Below are 20,731 nucleotides of genomic sequence, written 5' to 3'. Positions count from 1 at the left end.
GTGCAGTTCTGGTCACCGCATTTTAGGAAGGATGTGGAAGCTTTGGAAAGGGTGCAGAGGAGATTTACTAGGATGTTGCCTGGTATGGAGGGAAGGTCTTACGAGGAAAGGCTGAGGGACTTGAGGTTGTTTTCGTTGGAGAGAAGGAGGAGGAGAGGTGACTTAATAGAGACATATAAGATAATCAGAGGGTTAGATAGGGTGGATAGTGAGAGTCTTTTTCCTCGGATGGTGATGGCAAACACGAGGGGACATAGCTTTAAGTTGAGGGGAGAAAAATATAGGACAGATGTTAGAGGTAGTTTCTTTACTCAGAGAGTAGTAGGGGCGTGGAATGCCCTTCCTCCAACAGTAGTAGACTCGCCAACTTTAAGGGCATTTAAGTGATCATTGGATAGACATATGGATGAAAATGGAATAGTGTAGGTCAGATGGTTTCACAGGTCGGCGCAACATCGAGGGCTGAAGGGCCTGTACTGCGCTGTAATATTCTAATTCTAATGTGCATAAAGTAAATGCAAGTCACTTACGCAGTATAGTCTCCAAGCGTATTTGATGGGGGAATACCCAATCATCTCCATTCTGGTGTCACTGTGCAGCCAGGAAGAAATGTGAATGTATCCCTTCCCACTTGGCTGCCAGGGAACCCAGATGCAAGTCCTCCAATGTGTTTTAAAGGCTCAGCAGCCAGATACAAATGGGTGAATTTTGAGCTCATCGAGATAAGACCCCAGTGTTGGAGAATTAAATACGTTTACCAAGGTCGCTGCAGATTTTATACTTGTTTCCACATAAATCAAACCTATTTCTGAAGTTAATATTTGCAAAATTCCTGAAGACAGATTAGACAACTCCTGTAGGCACTTTTAGTGTGAAATTGCTATCAGCGATATTTGTATTCAACATGTTACTGTATTTGAATGAAATTCCCCTTTGTGCAATTTTAATGATGTTACTAACATATTTTAAACAAATAGGTTAACAAATACACTAAAATAGTAAAGGCAAATTTATATGAAGACAACAATACACTTGTAACAAATCTCACTGAGAACAATCTTCATTGCTCAAGAGTTCTATTGGGCAACACAAATTGGTTCAAATCCAGTAATTTTTCCCTAAACCCCAACAGAATGATTTGGGTCCAATTCAGACATTCCCTTTATTTGCATATTCTGTTTACTCAAGCGATAGATGATGTTATGAATTGTATCTTCCAGCATATTTCTGTATTTGGATTAACCCCTCAATTATGTCCTATTAACAAGTTAATGAATACCCACATGACATTGATTTACTGTCTAACAGCTATTGCCCTGAGACAGAATCCCCCATTAGTTATTGTTAGACTTGCTTTCGAGTTTGACAGAGTGGAGCTCAATTGCAACTGTTATGACCGACCACTCCTGTCAAAGCCCCCAATCAAAATATACGATTCTGATTGTGGTGGGAAAAATGCACTGATAATTCAATCCCGTCGCTCCACAGATCGCCTAATATATAATTTAAAAATTTTCAAATTAAAGAAAGATCCAGCCAAATTGTACCATCTATTAAGCCCCCAAATGAGGCTAACCAAACCAGGTGTCTTTAAATCAACAAATTAACTCTTTAATTAGAAGAACTAAATTCTTAAACACTATGAAGATACAAACAACATTTAAAATAGAAAAAAAAGAGTCCTTGCAAATTTACAGTCCAATGTTGCTTGAAGTCCTCACAGAATGTTGCGTGAAGTCCTCACAGAATGTTGCTTTCCTTCTCCAGCGAATTTCAACAATTGACGACTTGCAAACACTTTCAATGGTATCAATCTGACTTTAGAGTTTTTGAGGGATAAAAGATTGCCACAGTCTAACTTCCCTTTCTTCAATTTAAATTACCAGACATCTCTGTTTTGGCTTGACTTTTTCTTTTTAGAATTTTGAGAGATAATAATAAACAGACTAAAATCCTATTCCTTCAGTGTAAATGGTTGAGAGCTCTTTCCTCAGGTGCCAACACCAGCTGTGTCTGTATGTCTCTGTGCCTGTGTTGGAACAAACTGTCTTCAACTAAAAGCCAGTTCAAAATTGAATTGTAACAAATGTATTGCTTAATACTCACTCCCAGTGGCTGTATCTATGGTAACGAGAATGCACCCTTTGAATTGCAGTCTCCAAATGGCTGTTTCTAAGGCAACAAAAATGCACCTTTCTATAACTCCTGAGGCTTGCTGGTTCTTAAAGCAATACTGATCCTTGGCAAACCTTAAAGGCAAACTGCATATTCCTGGAAAAAAACTGCAGAACCATGACAGCAACCTTCAAACACCAATCTCCCATTTTCATTGGAGCTTTTTTGTTATTAGAGGACTGGTGGGAAGAGACCTGCAACCCACAAGAAATTGGATCATGCATGCTGCTGGAAGTATGCAATTTGCCTCCTTTACAATATGGAGCACCATCAGGATTTGGAGTACCAAGCAGCAGCTGCTAATGGTGCACAATTAAAATTCTTAGAGCTTAGCAATCCTACAAAATGAAATTATGCAATTTTACTTTCGGATCTGTATTATATTTAACGAAGTAATTCATATCATATAAGCCCAGATCAAGGAGCAGGGGCAGGACGTTTGTGATTCCGGTGGGAGCGCCATAATTTGGGAAGTAACACTGATCTACCTTCCCTGAGTAACTCAAAACAATTTTGCTCATCGGTTTCCTAGAAATTTCACCCATAGTTCCCCTGTTAGGCCTGGCGGGCTTTGTGTCTGCTGAAAGCAGGCATTTGGGATCTATTGAAGGCCTCAACATGGAAAAAGAGAATAGTGATCAACCCCACAAGGATTAGATATTGTCACCAAGTTGCCCCACTATTTCTCGGGATGGTTCTAATATGTTAAGATAATCTTCAGCTTTGGGCTCCCACTCTCACAGTGGCATGGTGCCAGTCCAAGATTTTCTGCATCTGTCGACATGGGTGTCTGCCCCACATATTCAAATGAATCTGTTCACGGGTTTTGGGTCAAGGTCAATGGCGGGCTATAGCGGCAAGCCAAGTCCCACCCGACTATGCATCCTCAAATAGTTTATGGGATTTATACGCTCGAAATTTGTGAATGTTAAGAACCATCGAAGGAGTGCATTAAAAACTTCCTCGATGACCAACTGGTGTATCCAGTCTGTAGTTGCGGCATACAGACCTGGAAGGGGCCAGATTCAGTTCTGGCTTGTGGTCAGTTAGCTCAGTGGTTCTCAAACTGGGGTCCGCACAGACCTTCCAGGTGATCCACAACACAGGCTGGCCCATGGGTGGGTGACATGAGTGACTTCAGCAAGTTGATGTAGTGGTTGGCTGAACTATACAAGGCTGGAAAATCCCAGATTTTATACCAGTCTGTACTCAGTTAGTTTATTTCAGTTTGTATGACAATAGGTATCTGTGGGGTGGTAATGGTTGTTAACTAGTGTTTATAAACCATGTCCTAACATGCTCTCAATGCCTTTGGAAGAGGGGAAAAAATTGGCACAAAACAGGAGGAAATTAAAAATGAATTACACCAGGAATGTGAAACCCCACCAGAAGTCAAATCCAAATACTGTTAATGCATATTCTAAACTCAAATCAAAAGTGAATACAATTAGACTGTGAAAATATTTAGGTAGTGCCTGACCTTGTCATATCATTTCATTAAACAGGATCAATAAAACATTGGAAACACTGAAATGTTTATCTGGTATAAAAGCTCTTTCTTGTCCAAAATTATCTGAGCATTTGTCACATTTTACTGAGGATTACTTTGCTAGCCAAAGGTCATAAGGAAACTGGGAACTGCATGCATGTGAAAGGTGCAATATTGCACTTCTCTGAAATTTTCATGACATTTTATGGTGGTTATGCAGGAATTCTTCATTGTTACTTTTCCCTTTATGCTTTTTCCACTTAATGATATCTTGGGTATATGAAGAGTCATTTTTCACAAAGTGCATCAAAAACTATTCAAATAAGTTCCATACTGATTCCATATTGGAATATCAAGATACAGATGTGCCACAAGATAAATTTGTTACAATAAAAAAGCTATAACAAAGAATGCTTCCATGCACTAAGGAAAAAAGTGGTGCTCATGGAAGGACTTTGTGTAACATAAAAAAATTCAGTACCTTACTGATAAAAACAATAGATTTCCAAGCATGCAGTCTCTAGTGAATTGTATTGCCCCATTGCACCCTCTGTACTGGAAAGTAGGAATTGATGTTTTCCAGCACTGCCCTGTGGTTTCACAACTGGGTATTCAGAGTCAGTGGCGATTCCATGCAATGTCTTGTTCATTCCATACTGGAGAATTGGGATAGCTGATATTTCCTAGCAGTGTCCTGTGCGTTTTCTAGCACTATCCTGCACCCTCATTACTGGGAGATTTGGACCAATTGTGTTTCCAGCACTGTCTTGCATTGGGAGATTGAGATCAATTTCTGACATAACCTTTTGCATCTCCTACTAGGAATTGGGGATTGATTGTATTTCTCAACAATGCTCTGTGCGTTTACAACTGAGGAATTGGGGTTGATAGCATTTCCCAGCATTGTCTTGACGCTTTACTATTGGGGAATGGAAATAAATAGTGTATTCCAGAACTGCGCTGTGCATTTACTACTGAAGAATTGGGATCAGTGGTGTTTCTGCACACTCTTCCATGCATTTATTACTGTAGAGTGGTGTCAGTTTTGTAATATTGCCTTGTGTATTCATAACTAGAGAATGGGGATAAGTGGTGTTTATCAACATTGTCACTTTTTTTCATAATTGGGGAATGGGAAAAGCATGGGGGTAAAATTTAACTTCAGAGGAGTGGAAAACAGGTAGTAGTGAATCTCCTGCCCATTGGATACCCCAGCTGATTTTCAATACAATTGGTTCTATGGTAAACTAAATTGGATGACGTTTATAATGGGCAACCGACCTGCTACCATACATTTTGCGTCTCTGTAGAACTTGAATTTTACCTCCAATGTGTTTCCAACCACTCTGCTGAACCCTTAGTGCTGAATATGGACCCAGATGAATTTTGTCGGCTTTTTCCTGCACGCTAGGTACTTGATTTATTTTAGTACCTTCTCCCAATCCACTTGCTCCCCGCTTTGGAATTCTCTATCCTAGAGGGCTGTGGAAGCTCTGTCATTGAGCATGTTCGAGACAAAAATCGATCGATATCTGGATTCTAATGACATCAATGGCTATGGGGATAACGCGGAATATGGCGTTTAGATAGATGATCAGCCATGATCTAACACTGGCACAGCAGACTCGAGGGGCTGAATGGCCCTACTCTTGTTCCTATGAATAGGAACATTTTTTGTATTGGAAAATTGATAATTTTTGTGAGCTCTGAAGCTGAGGTTGGTGGCTTGCTGGCATAGTTTGATAAATTATTTACCTCAGTTTTTGTAGTTCCAGGAACTTTGTACAACTGAATTATCTCTTATCAGAGATACAGGAATGCACATAAAGTCTCCAATAGGAAGCAGTGACTTTTAAGAGTGCAAAGCAGGTTGTGGGGCCACAGCAAGGGTGTGTTTTTAGTTTTATTTAGTACAATGACATAAAAAAAAAGGTTATACAACAGAAACTAAATCAGTCATTTGCTTTTGAAGCAAAATAATATACACCATTTGGAATATTTCTCAAAATATAATCTAGACACAGGGATATCCTGGTGAAAATCAAAAAGACACCTACATTTTCAGACTCACTGTGTTTCCAGGTAACCTTACTCCAATGCAATGACCCATTGCAGTTATCCTGTTGAAAGATGATTGCATTGGAAAAATACATATGGAATGCTGCTGCGCTTGACAATAAATGATTTAAAGATGGACAGCCAGAATTATGTTTCTCATCTACTACGCACATAAAATGGAATAAATGGTAAACTTGCAGTAGTGGATCTTACTTTGATACTTCATTTTTTTTTGTTGCCTTAAATGTAAAATTCATAAAATTCCAGTGATAGAATGTAGTAGGAAGTTATACGTTTACAGAAGGCCATTAAAGGCTTATTTCAGGCACTATTTCTCGGTCTACCTGAATTTGGGGTTCAAATGTGATAATTTTGGTTTTGCAGTAATGTGCAGCAAGTTGTGTCAATGGGAAATATCTGCTCTCCAGAATTAGAAGCATAAGAAGGAAATAGATTATACAGTGGGATGAGAGGAAAACCTGAAAACTTACTGTAAATGCTGGAAATGCAAAACAAAATTGTTGGAAACACTCAATAAGCCAGTTAGCTTCTGTGGAGGATAGAGATAAATGAGCAATTCAGGTGTAGATCCTGTGTCAGAAGTGGAAAAAATTACAGGTGAATTCCATTTAAATTGGATAGAGCAAAGGTGGAGCGAAAAGCACACACAAACATCAAAGAGGACATAGAATGACCTGTATTTAAATGGAAAACAAGAGATAGTTAAATACTGAACTGATGTTAACATGAGACAATAGGAGGCATAATGATTGGAATTAAATAGATTTATGCAATGCAAAATAACAGTTCAATAGCTAAGAAATTGTGGGTTAATGCGAACCTACTATAACTACACTTCAGTGATAAATTCATTGACTGTAAAGCACTTTAGGATACTCTGAAGATGCGAACAATACTATATCAATGCTAATTTTTCCCCTCTTTCCTTTCGGAGAAACATTGACATCTGTTGGGGTATAGTTTTGAAGTGCCAGCTGCTCTCTAGTACCTTTCTCTAGTGGCCGCCTTCATGAGCCTTGAGGTTGAAGCCTGATGGAGTATGTATGTGTTTAGGTGTTGGTTAAGCATAGAACAGGGCTCAGTTATGATGTCCCTTACAATCTGTGGTATTAACAGAGATGTTAACCCAAAACAAATAAGTGAACAACTCTCTTACAATCAGAGGGATGGGAATTTGATACAAGCGTGTCAAGTTTTCATATTATAATGTTACTTACAGTAATTTCCAGGTTTGAGTATTTGCATGTTGTTTCGCCATAGGGATATAATGGGGCTAATGATTGAACCCAATTGAAACCTCATCTTGGGACTACACTAATGCACTTTCCAGCATTTCAGAGTTTTCACAATAGCGATCAGGAGTGAACACGCTGGCTGATTTCTTTCCCTCCCCAGCCTTGGGATTCTGAAGCCAATAGTAATGTTTCTAGTGACAACTGGCTGAGATCAGCTAATTCAGCACAGACCAAGAGTTGAACCACAGGCCATGAGGCTTTCTAGTTTGTGTGGTTCAAATTAATGCCATTTTTACCAGCTGAGCAATATCAATACTGTTAATATGAAGTGTTCTTTGTTACCTCTGGCCACCGTGCTACACACTTGTCATTTATTAGTTCATGTGAACATGCTAACACATATTCTACTATGGTCTAATTACAATTGTTCCCATCTGTGTCTGCTTAAAATAAAATATTGCCATCCTGCTAACCATCAATAATTACACTTTTCCCTAATGGAGAATAAAACTCCATAGGCTTTGAAATCTTGCTTTGTTATATTTCCAATCAAGACAGTATTTATTTACAACAAGCACACATTTTTGTATTGAAATGTGCAAATAGCACTGCGTATGCTGAGAATAATTCCACACCTCAGTACTTTGCATTGTATTTCAAATAATGATTACATCTATTCTGTGAAGATTGCATAAGTAAATCATTGAACACCATTACAGAAGACTGCCAATGTGCTGTATTTTGTGACTAACCAGGGACTTAAGGGTAAATGAACAACCCAATTAAATGTGATGCTTGATATCTCAACATGCCTGTCAAATTAGATCTTAATAGTTAGCAATTCTATTGTAAAACAGAAATCCTTCACTCTCAACGCTGACATAAAATATCCTTTACAAACCAAAACAAAATATTTGTGGAAATAATACCACAATATGAAAGCAATATCGATGTAGACTTTGGGAAAAAAGAGTCCATTCCTCAATTGACATTTTGCATTTGACAAATCAAAGGTAAAATTATGTTCCCCTGGACAGCACTTCATTATTTCTTGGTACTGAGGTCCTAGTTTTCCAGTTCTACTGATAGAAATGTGTATAACTTCTAATGTTATATTTTAATATTTTAACTGCTCTTTGAATATGATTCACAAAATTAGATATTTTGTATTGAATTGGTTCACGTTCAATTGCAAAGAAAATTGTCCATAAGGAGGTGTCATGTGCTTATTCTGGGTTTTAGAATACATTGAATTGTTTTGGCACACAGCAAAGCCAAGTACTTGAACAGGCCACAATGAGCTAACACCAAGATAGATGCACCTCTTCCAGTTCAATGTTACCATTAGATTATGGGCATGGCCACACTCATTTATTTTTCATCTGTTTTTGAAACCTGTTTTCCATTGCAATCTATGAACTTCAATTTCACAGCAGCCCTTTTAATGGAGAGCAATGAAAGTGCTCTGAGGCTGAGAGAAACCAGACGTTTATTGTGGGTTTTACAATATTTCTCAGTCAATCTGGATGCCCATATATCCTTACTAGTTACCCAATTCAATTCAACAAAATTCAACAAATACAGAAGAAGCATCATAGTGAAAATGCTCCAGTGATGAGTGATGTGTTCCTTTATCCAATTGTTCCTATCAAGCGAAAATGGTCTTATCTATGGGGAATCAGCAGCGATACGTACTCTTCCAACAAGGCTGAAGAAAAATTCTAAATCTAACCATGTTGTAAATTGTGCAGACATATAATTGCAAGGAAAGGATTAGAATATTTTCCAATGTTTTACTAAGGCACTGTAAGACTCTTAAACAGGGTGTCTCACTTCCCTCTAAGATCCTGACCCCAGACTGAGTATCAATAGCACAAAACAAACTTTGGATACAATTTTCACTTTATGCAGAACACCTGTATTAACCCACCAAGCAATAGAATGTACTTATAACACCAGTTACTTAGTAGACCCATATACAGGAGCTCATTCCCTAGTGGTCAGATCCACTGAACGAATTCTTCTGAACAACTTCCTGTGACTGACCAAATCACTCTTCCCGGCTGCAGCAACAATGTCTTTGTGAGCTGTGGCTTTATACCCCTTTCTGACCCTGGTTCCTTGACATATAAGGTAATCTCTTGAATTGGTCATCCGATTTGGTTTCAGTGCCTTATCAATCCCCCCACCCCAGCTATGCAGGACCACCTACATGTGGTCATATCCTGCTGTCAGCAGGGGGAGGTCTTCGGTGCATACCCACAATGGGTGATAACTGCATCTTGATAAGGCAAGAAGGAAACCATTCATACATATTCCAAGAGGCCATGAAAGTGGTTGTAGACAGACTGTCTGATGCTGTAATAGCCTGGGGCTACCACATTAATGGCATGTCCTGACTTCTCTGTGTGTGTCCTTGTTCAGTTATACTGTCTTTACTTTTAAAAAGTCCAATATGAACCCCAGCGATGATCTCTTTGGTCCGAATTCTTCTCCCTTTGTCCCGATGTCCTTCACCTCCATGTTCTTACCACCTGGTGAGCTCACACGTTGGTCCACACCACAAATGGTTACATTTTACTTATGAACAGAAATGCAAGAGATATTAGAAATGCCTGACAGCATAACACAAATGCAAGAGGTATCCAAATGCTTTACAGCACTGCTAAATAAAGTTCATTTGTATGATTACTGGGTAGAATTAATTTTGTTGATAGTACATCAAAAATGGTTATTTTAAGTTTAAATGTGTGCCATTTTTTAGGATATCCTTTTCAATGTTGCACATCATACCTTCTAAAGGGCATGCATGTACTGGAGAAGGCTCAATGAAGATTGATATGATTCTGAATTATGGAATGAGATTCGTAAAGCTTGCTAACACTTGACAGATGAAGACTAAAGGGCATATAATCCAGGTTTTTAAAATGCTGAGAGGAATGATTAATGCTCATGCAAATGGATTATTTACCTGGGATGTGAACAGAGGCTTAGTGAACATAAGAATATGAGCAAGCCTCAAACAAGTTATGAGATTAGATTAGAAGATTTTCTACACTTGCATAATACCATAGCAATTAATGCCTTGCCAATTGACACCAACTAACTATCAAAAAGAGCAAGATCAGCATCTGACTTAGGAAGAGACTATGAATTATAAAAAGAAGAAAAAGTACACATGATCAAAAGTTTTGTGGAGCACGATGGTTCCTGGTTGGGTTAAAACCATGGAAAAGTTAAGATCATGCAAGCAACTAAACAAGGGTTAATAATGTGAGATGGAAGGATGGGCAAATACTTTGGACCTTTACACAAATTGCCTTTGCAGGGAAAGGAGCAAGGAAACTTTTACAAATCTTTCTTTGTGAGATTTATTCACGAATAAAGCAACTGTGTAAATTTTAGATAATATGGATCCAAAATTTGGATCTCAGGTGCCACTGGAAATGGTGCTACAGAGGTTGATCACTGTCCTGAAGATGCATGTGGCATTGCCAGCTGCTTCCAGTGCAACCCGCACGATGCACCATTTTGAGAAGTCTCTTGTGCGGATGGCCCCTGCAAGTGCTGAAAGCAACAGAACTGCTGGTATCGTGACATTGAATAGCCCTAGTGCCGGATGTGATGCTCATTTTCCAAATTTGGACCCCTTAGGCCTGTTCAATGAATTTGTTAATCATTCAGAAAAGATCAAGTGCTTAGCTGCAAGATTGATTCCCTGTACTACCTTTACTTAAACAGCCTGGCACCCAACTTATAGGTAAGATGATTAACAAGAACTTCTGCTATTGTAACTTGTCTGGAAGTACTCTGGAGTTTTTTTTGGAGGCATTGTAGTGAGTTCCTGGATTTGGCAGGGAGTGCTGTGGTTGTAGAGCAATAAGTGACCTGACAACATAAAGGCTGCAAGAGGTATGGGCCAGAAAGCAAGAGATCCATAATGATGCCATTTGTAGCTTGCTTATCATGCCAGATAGCAGGTGGAGCATGAGCTGGGAGTTGAGAAGGGACATAAGGCAGCCATCATCCTCAATGTTCTCAGGGATGCCGGACGTCATGGGCTTTGTTGCATCTGGTCCCATGATATGGAGAGCAATCTCCTCAGTAGGACTCAGGAGCTGCAGGAATCTTATTGTGTGCCTTGTCCTTCAAGAGAGAGGGCAAAATATCAGCGCTTGTGTGGCACTTGTTTGGGTGATATGCCTGCCACAGCTGAATAGCTGAAGTTATGTGGAGGCAGCAAAAGGTAGGTGTGAGGATAGCAACATTGGTAGCTTTGTGTGAGGATGAGGTGCAGAATCTGGATGTTAGGTGTGAGGTCTGACTGATGGCTAAGTGTTGGGGTCCGATGCATTGAAAAGCGTGAGAGGCTGGTGGTGCAGTGGGTAGGAGATGTCATGAGAAGGTACATTCACTGACTTTGACTAACCACCAGACTTCCTGTGGAAATGCTGCCAGGTCCTCAGGGCCAGATGCTAGGAATTGACCTCCCTGGTCACATGCTGCCAATTCTCTCTGAGGGTGGTCCTTGAGGCCACCTGACACCCTCCCCCCGCCCCCACCCCCCAACCATGAAGTCTCTTCTTCTGTCCACCTCCTACCTCCAACATTAAAGCATCCAGTGCTGCATCTGTGATCCTGGAGCCCTCTCTCTGCCCTGACGTTCCATGTTCCTTGTTTAAAATTGCAGAAACAATATATTGCAGCAGGCTCCTGTAATTCAATGCATCTTCCCTTTAAACAGACAGACTGCCTTTAAGAACAGAGGCCTGGCTGCACCATGTGCTATCTGCAAAGCTGCTCAGCTTCCCGCTGAACGTAGAGGCAGCCAGCAGCTTGCCAGATGCTCAGTGCTACACTACCATCATGTTTTCAAAGTGCTGTTAATAAATTGGAGAAGATCCAAAAAAGAGCAACAAGAATGTTTTCACAAATTGGAACTCTAAGTTCTGAACAGATATTGACCAGTCCAAATGTGATTTTATGAGAGAAAAGAAAATTGTGAGGAAACATAATCCAGCCCTTTAAAATGATGAGACGCATGAATGACTTGAATGTAAGCAGGTCATAAACTATATCAGTGTTGTCTAACCTTTTTGTGAAAGGGGCCACATTACAATTTTTGTCTTACATAGGGGGCTGGTGAGACAATTATGGAAAGATAAAGGCATTAAAAAATTTTCTTACTATTAATAAGAACAACAACAAATGTGCATTTTTGTAAAGAAGCTTTAAATGAGAAGGTTAATTTATTGACTTACTTTCTTGTCAATATGTTGGATCTAGTGAGATACCTGGCATTTTTTTACTTGCAGAAGTAGTCAAGGTTTGCCTGCATACTTCTTGTAGTGATACTAGATGGATAGATGTCCATCTGTCAGGAGTGATCTTGATCACTCTCTCTCCCTCTTGCTTTCTGTCCCTCTCTCTGTGTCTGTCTGTCTCTCTCTCTGTCCCCACTCTCTGTGTTACCCCTTCTCTGTGTTGTTCCCTCCTCTCTGTGTTGTCCTTGCTCTTTGTGTGCCCCCCTTTCTCTCTCTCTCCCCCTTTCTCTCTCTCTCCCCCTTTCTCTCTCTGTCCTCCCTTTCTCTCTCTATCCGCCCTTTCTCTCGCTGTCCCCCCATCCCCTCCCCTCTCTATGTCTGCCACTCTCTCTCTGTCACCCCTCTTTCTGTCTGCCCTCTCTCTGTACCACTCTCTCTCTCTCTCTGTCCCACTCTCTCTCTCTCTGTACCCTCTCTCCCTCTCCCCCCTCTCTGTTTGTGTTCCCCCTCCCTCTCTTTCTCTCCCTCTCTCTGTCTTTTACTACTTCCCCTCTCTTTCTGTTCCCCTACCTCTCTCTCTGTTCTACCTTTCTCTCTTTCTCTGTTCTCCCCCTCTCTCTCTCTTTCTCTCTGTTCTCCCTCTCTCTCTGTTCCCCCTGTCTCTCTCTCTGCTCTCTGCCGTCCCCCCTCTCTCTCTCTGACAGCTGCAGAGAGCAGGAGCACTCAGCACAGCAGCTTTGTAGTTGGTTAGTTTTTTCAAATAAAATTGCAAGTCAGTTTCACAGCTGACTGGTGCTGACGTCGGGAACAGCAGTTTCCGAACTTCAGACAGATTCAGGGTTTTCCAGCGGACTTTAAAAAAAGTCAGAACCTGCTGGAAAACCCCGAATCTGTCTGAAGTTCAGAAACTGCTGTTCCTGATGTCAGCACCTGTCAGCTGTGAAACTGATTGTGTGATTTTTTAAAAATAAAATCTGGACTGAAAGAAAACAACGGGAAATTTCTCATCTCTGAAATACATCTGTGGGTCAAATGGAAACTTTTGGCGGGCCAAGTCCTGAGCTGTATGGACTATGTGCATATAATGAAAGTATATGGCCCAGATATTTCGGCACAACTTCAGCATGAATGCGTGTAGAAATTTGCTGTGGCAAATCATCATTGGTGCCATACAAGCTACGAGTAAATAACATATTTCTGCATTTGAATTATCATTTCATTATACCCATCCACATATGGGTAGACGTATTGAACATCACCTGTCACATGAAAATGGGCAGAGACACTGCTGAAATATTGGCAGGGGGTGGGGGCGGGGTGGGTGCTGGGTGGATGATCCAGTCCCAAATAGCTCTCCTGGCCAATGTGTATAAAATTAACAAATCTGCAGTAAGACTTTAATGACTTTTTTCTCAGCAAAATATTGCAGTGAAGAGCAGGGAGGTTATGATGGCGCTATATAAAATGCTGGTTCGGCCACAGCTGGAGTACTGTGTACAGTTCTGGTCACCACACTATAGGAAGGATGTGATTGTACTGGAGAGGGTGCAAAGGAGATTCACCAGGGTGTTGCCTGGGCTGGAGCATTTCAGCTATAAAGAGAGACTGGATAGGCTAGGTTGTTGTCCTTAGAGCAGAGAAAGCTGAGGGGGGGCCTGATTGAGGTATACAAAATTATGAGGGGCATTGATAGGGTAGATAGGAAGAAACATTTTTCCTTAGCAGAGGGGTCAATAACCAGGGGGCATAGATTTAAGGTAAGGGGCAGGAGGCTTAGAGGGGATTCGAGGAAACATTTTTCACCCAGAGGGTGGTTGGAATCTGGAACACACTGCCTGAAGGGGTGCTAGAGGCAGGAACCCTCACAACATTTAAGAAGCATTTAGATGAGCACTTGAAACACCATAGCAGACAAGGCTACTGGCCAATTGCTGGAAAACGGGATTAGATTAGGTTCTTGATGGCTGGCACGGACATGATGGGCCGAAGGGCCTGTTTCTGTGCTGTATAACTCTATGATTATCAAAACACTTAATTCTGTTTCAATTATCACTTATTGAAAAATGGCAGATAAATGTGATTAAGAATGGGATTGCAGGATATGAGGATAAGTATAGACATGTACACGATCAATTGCTGCATGCAATACTGTAGCTTCAGTTCTTTTGGGTCCATGGAACCAACACATCTGTGGAGTGTGGATAATCTTTAATGAACAGTGCAGTATATAATATTAGCTTCAAATATTGTTGGATTACCTTCGGAATCAGGGGGACATTTTTAAAGAGATTTTTCTTGGAAATCTTACCTGTGGCTGCTCATTTGCCTCAAGAAATGAAGTAATTTAGATAAAGTCCATGATAAAAATTACATATGGGTTGTTAGAAGAAATGGGCTCAATGGATTTTCTGGTCTTTTCCTAGTCTATACCTTTTAGGTTCATATGACTGGCCTCAGCATTAAGTATGACAGACTGAATATTTGAGATGAAGACTGAGAAAAAGAGTGCCTTATTTGGTTTTATTTCAACCCATTGTGTGAATATAACATTTTGATAGTGGAGAACATTTATAAACTAAACATTAAGCTCATTTCTGTGTTTCCATTGAAAGAACACTGTAAAATTCAAGTGATAACCTATACAGAGAATTCATTGTGAGCCATATATCAATATTAAATGCTCCTATTTCTATGTACTTATTATTCCTTTTGAGGCCATGATTTCCATTTATACTCCTGTGCCCCATTCCACCTGCTGCCATTTTGTTTGAACCCTTGACTTGTTTTAGGTGGGAGCCAATTTGTTACCAGACCCCAACAAAACTTTGGCGCTTAACCCATTAGCATCAGGCACTCTGCGAACTAACCAGCTGTTCTTAAAGGGACCATGACAAATTGCTTGGGAAAAAGTAAGTTTAGGACTATTTTATAGACTTTTGAGGGCGCAGGAGAGGCACAAATGCTCTTTCAGGCTCCACAAAATTCTTCTTTCCTTCTGCCAGCCGATCCAACCCTGAAAATAAAACTTTTGTCCTGTCTTGTGGAAGCTGCTGGTTTTCTACCTCGCTGCTCCAAATTGCCAGATACCTGTGACAGCTGGAGCAGCATGTACAGCTCATTGGCAATATTGAAATGAGGTACTGCCCTCAAAATGGCTTGAACCTCTTGGCAAGGACTTTGGGTGGGTTGGTGAGCCCTCCTTCCACCACCCATTTGAAGTCCGCCTGAAGTCGAAATCCACTCACATTGTTTAAATGTGATAGAAAGCCCCCTCCTACCCCCCAGCAGGGAAACTGGAAATAGAATGTTAAAGAAATATCTGAACAGTAGGAAGAAAAGTCTGTAACAGCTCTTTGAAACTAATCGTTACATCTCACTGAGTTTCCATTACTTAAAGAAACATTGCTGTGAAGACAAAATCAATTCCAGCATCAGCATTAAATTATCAATAAGAACAGTACCAACTACAGTGGCAGAGAGCTGCACTAATACTCTCAACTTTCAGGCAATGGAATTTTTAAAGAACCTCTGAGGGTGCATTCTACTTAAAGTGGCTATGGTTTGCCTGGAAATTGGATAAACCAAGCAAACCGCAGCCACCATAGAATTTATTGCACGTGTCATTGGTTTACCTAGAAAAAGAAAACAGAATATATATTCTGAGTTTTCTCTGTCCAGAGCAGATGGATCCCTGCAGCTAAAGAGAATTGAAAATGTTTCTCCACCCTTGCTTGTGTTATACTGGAGAGGAGGAGCACAGACCTTACACACAGAACAACGCCATACTGATCAACTTTTCATCCTGGGATGGGACATTAAACTGAGTCCATAAGTGGGAAGATGGGAAGCAGAGATCCTGCTGAATTTTTTACTCCATTTCCTGCCCAACAGCTGGCCAGATTAACAGGCCGTCTGGCTGCAAGGCAGGAAAGCCACCAGTAGAAGGCCATAGCTAGGGTCTGTCCCCAGGAGCCAAAAATCAATCTCTTTGGTGAGGGGCTGGCTGGGGGGTGGTGGTGGTGTTGGACCAGCAATCAGGAAGGGTTGGGCAGCTGATAGTGGCAGAGGATTTGCTTGGGGGCTGGGTAGGGGGCAGCTCTCCTGCTGCTCCTTACCCACAAGCAGTGCTTGAAAAGCACCTACCTCCTGGATCCAGCTGCTTTCTGCTTCCCTCTAATTGCTGGGCTTCCCTGGGCTTGGGAAACCCAAGCGGCCAGCTTTAAATTCAAAAGGCTGCTACAATCTGAGGAATGGAGTCACATTAACATATTACAATCACTGACCTGCCTCTCCAGAATTGGCTACTCGAATACCCCCAAACCTGTTATGTTAAAATGGAAGCAGGTGCGTTGGCAACGGGTTAGCATCAGGTTTCAAAACTTTTCAGATTTAACCCTCCCCTAACCCTCCTTTCTTACCCACTATTTGTTAGCTGGCATTCAATGTAATGGGAAGAACTGTTAATGGTAATCTGTTAATGAACCTTTTTCTGTCTAGGTAAATAATATGTAAATGTACCATACATCTTCAAGTTCAGCAGAGAGTAAAAGACCTGATTTGTATGAGTACAGCAGACATTGGGCAAGCCAGATAAGTCAGTTCAGCACAAATTAATCTGCTATAAGTGCCTTGCATTATATTATTAGAAGAATTGCAGCAGATTCGCAGCCTGTTACCTCATTGAATAGTGCTGAGCAATTTATTTACAATTTTTTTGGCTAGCAATCTGTGAATTCCAAATGACAATGTACATAGAAAGTAATTTTTCAATGTGGAAGTAACCCAGGCTATGTGGGCCTTCAGGTCCTGATACTTCAACCTTTATGCCGCCTGTTCTGCCAGAATGCCGATTACAAGGGGTTCCAGTTGTCAATGTATTCTATACATTTGCATTTATTTTGGTGACCTCCATATTGGGCCTGGCACTGGAAGCTTGCCAAAGTGGGAACGACAAATCGCTGCTGGGAAAATGGGCTGCAGATAAAGGATTCCGAGACAATTTAAAGGGAAGAAAAATGCTGTAGCCTTGAGTAAGGTTATAAATGTTTTAAATGTATATTTCGGCCTTCCCAAAGACTTTATTGGAGCAAAAGATAGCTATTAAGAACATACTGTAACAATGAATATGAAGGCTGGAAATGCGGTCTGTGGGCAATTGGTGAAATAACAGAGATTGGCAAACCCCTGTTTGATGGCTGCCAAAGTGGTGGTGCTGTTGCATGAATTGATTGTGAAGGAGGTTGTCTGTTTGTCATTCTCCCAGACGACAGTGGAGCAGCATGTTTGGCAGGCAATGGCAGCCGGGCTCAGTGCCGTATGCATTACTATCAGCATTGGCTCTGTGGTAGCATTCTCACATTTGAGTCAGAAGATTGTGAGTTCAAGTGCCACTCCACAGATTTTAGGTCATAATCTAGACTGAAACTTCAGTGCTGCACTGTTGGAGATACCATCTTTTGGATGAGATGCTAAACTGAGGCTCTGTGTGCCTCTCAAATTGGACATAAAAGATCCCATGGCACTAATTAAAGAAGATGGTGGGAGACGGTGGCGTAGTGGTAATGTCACTGGACTAATAATCCAGAGGCCCAGGCTAATGCTCTGGGGGCATGGATTCAAATCCCACCATGGTAGTTGGTGCAATTTAAATTCAATTAATTAATAAGTTCAATGAATTAATAAAAAAATCTGGAATTGAAAGCTAGTCTTAGTAATGGTGCCATGAAACTATCATTGATTGTTGTATAAACCCCGCTGTTTCACTAATGCCCTTTAGGGAAGGAAATCTGCCATCCTTACCTGGTCTGGCCTACATGTGACTCCAGACCCACAGCAATGTGGTTGACTCTTAACTGCCCTCTGAAATGGCCTATCAAGCCATGCAGTTCTCAAGGGCAATTAGAGATGGGCAACAAATGCTGGCCTAGTCAGCAATGCCCACATCCCATGAAAGAATTTAAAAAACAGAGCTGGGGAGTTCTGCTGGTCTCCTAGCTATTATTCATCCCTCAACCAACACCATTAAAACAGATGCTCTGGTCATGCATCTCATTGCTATTTGTGGGGCACAAATTAGATGCCATGTTTCCATACATTACACTAGTGATTACGCTCCATAACAATGTAACTTAATTGGCTGTACAGTGCCTTGTGGTATCGTAAGGTAGTGAAAAGTGCTATATAAATGCAAATCCTTACCTTTTGACTTTACCAGCAAGATCTGGGAAGATATGCGGAACAAGATGACATACGCTAAGGAAACTACCAAGATATGCCTACCCAAAAGTACCACTCACTAGGCTCCATTGTACTATTCGTTAGATACCTACCACAAAGTGTTTCAAGGCAGCTCTGTTTAATGTCAAGCACTGTCACAACCTTACAGCTTTCATTGCTGACCATGCATTGCCATAGCACACTGTAATACAAAGTTGTTAATATGTTGCCACCGACCTCCTCTGCTTACATACTCCCACAAAGGTATACATACAACCACAGAGACTACATTTAAGGATAGTCATTTTTCTGTCATTTTAGTCCTGGAATAACAGCCTGTCAGCATTGCCAGTGGACCAGCACACAGGTAGCCCCTCACAGCATGTACCTTCAGCATGTTGACATCTTCAAACGACTGTACACGTAGAAGCAGCTTAACACAGCGTTGCTACAGGATGCATGATCACTTAATGAAACACAGGATGGGCTGCAGCTTCAGTACATGAGTGCAAGCTTATTCTGTTTACAGCATATCTTCATGGCACCTATTACAAGGGAGTGGACATGAAGTGGAAGAGGGCTGTAAAGTTACTTAGCTCCTTTGGAGAAGTCCTTGCTGGACAACCTTGCCCAAAAGAGCATCAAAGCATGAACTTGTACCATTCACTATTCACTACTTAGGTACTTCCTGATCTCATGTTAACAGACATTGCATATGGTTCCCTCTGCTCAGTTATTGCCTTCCCTAACATCCTAAGAGAGAACAGCAGTTGCATCTCCCATGGAAGGCAGGTCATGTTGTGACATCACTTTAACAGTTTGAGTATCTCATACATCATCACAGGAAGTGATGTCAACCAACATGTGATATAGCACTTGGAATCGTGTTAGTCACCAAGTCACACATGTACAGTATAGAGTTCTCTTGTAAACTTGTTACTTCACAATAAAGAACCCAGCATTTAACTACCATTCAGCTCAAGATTGTTTGGTACCTTATTGCTGAAGAAAGCAATATGATGGTAGCAGTGAGTATTTGAGGAACACAATATGGTGGCAGCGATATGTACTTGAATACTACAATATGGAGCAGAACTCATCAAAGTAGCAGCACTGCAGAGAGGCTCTGAAATGGTGTTCAACAGGGACAATGATCTTGAGCATTCATCGGGAACAGCGAATTCTCCCAAAATCCATTGACGACAGGACAATGCAACACATCATTGGAGGTAGCGGTGGTGGCACGACACTCTCAGGTTGATGTCCATCTGGTGAAATTGGTGCTCACGAGAGTGTAAGTACACAAAAGAGGTTATTTATTTGGATGGTGGGCGGCAAGGAAAGGCAGTAGTTGGGCGGAATCAGACTCGGAAAAAGCTAACAGAATCGGTTCATGTCGGGGCTGCAGAACAACACTACCATGTGTTTTCCCGCCATAATCGCTTCATGGATGAGTATCCCCGATCACAGGCTGAAAGCTGCAGGCACAGAGCTCAGGGCATGGCTGAAGTCTGACTCTGCAGACACAGCCGACCTGCAATTTTCTTCCCTGCAGGAAAAACCTAAGAAAAAAGGAAAGACAAAGCAACTTACAGGGGAAAACTCCAGCTGAGAATTTTTGTCTACAGGAAATTTGGCACCATGACTACCAAATACCCATTGATGAATTGGAAAGCCCGAGATCTCTAGGTCAAGTCGGCATAAGGAGGGAGGAAGTGTTGGGTATTCTAAAGGGCATTAAGGTGGACAAGTCCCCAGGTCCGGATGGGATCTATCCCAGGTTACTGAGGGAAGCGAGAGAGGAAATAGCTGGGGCCTTAACAGATATCTTTGCAGCATCCTTAAACACGGGTGAGGTCCCGGAGGACTGGAGAATTGCTAATGTTGTCCCCTTGTTTAAGAAGGGTAGCAGGGATAATCCAGGTAATTATAGACCGGTGAGCCTGACGTCAGTGGTAGGGAAGCTGCTGGAGAAGATACTGAGGGATAGGATCTATTCCCATTTGGAAGAAAATGGGCTCATCAGTGATAGGCAACATGGTTTTGTGCAGGGAAGGTCATGTCTTACCAACTTAATAGAATTCTTTGAGGAAGTGACAAAGTTGATTGATGAGGGAAGGGCTGTCGATGTCATATACATGGACTTCAGTAAGGCGTTTGATAAGGTTCCCCATGGCAGGCAGATGGAGAAAGTGAAGGCGCTTGGGGTCCAAGGTGTACTAGCTAGATGGATAAAGAACTGGCTGGGCAACAGGAGACAGAGAGTAGCAGTA

The 20,731-nt window shown here is 41.3% G+C and overlaps 1 protein-coding gene across 9 annotated transcripts in view; it reads left to right on the top strand.

The window, feature by feature from the left end:
• Positions 1-20,731, top strand: part of tenm1 (teneurin transmembrane protein 1) — a 1,688,122-nt gene that overhangs the window by 1,148,163 nt on the left and 519,228 nt on the right. The gene's annotated exons all lie outside the window — the stretch shown is intronic.

This window comes from Heterodontus francisci, chromosome 15 (genome assembly GCF_036365525.1).
Source record: "Heterodontus francisci isolate sHetFra1 chromosome 15, sHetFra1.hap1, whole genome shotgun sequence".
NCBI lineage: Eukaryota > Metazoa > Chordata > Chondrichthyes > Heterodontiformes > Heterodontidae > Heterodontus > Heterodontus francisci.
The sequence above is the reverse complement of the archived record's forward strand: the minus strand, read 5'-3'. Positions and strand labels throughout refer to the sequence as shown.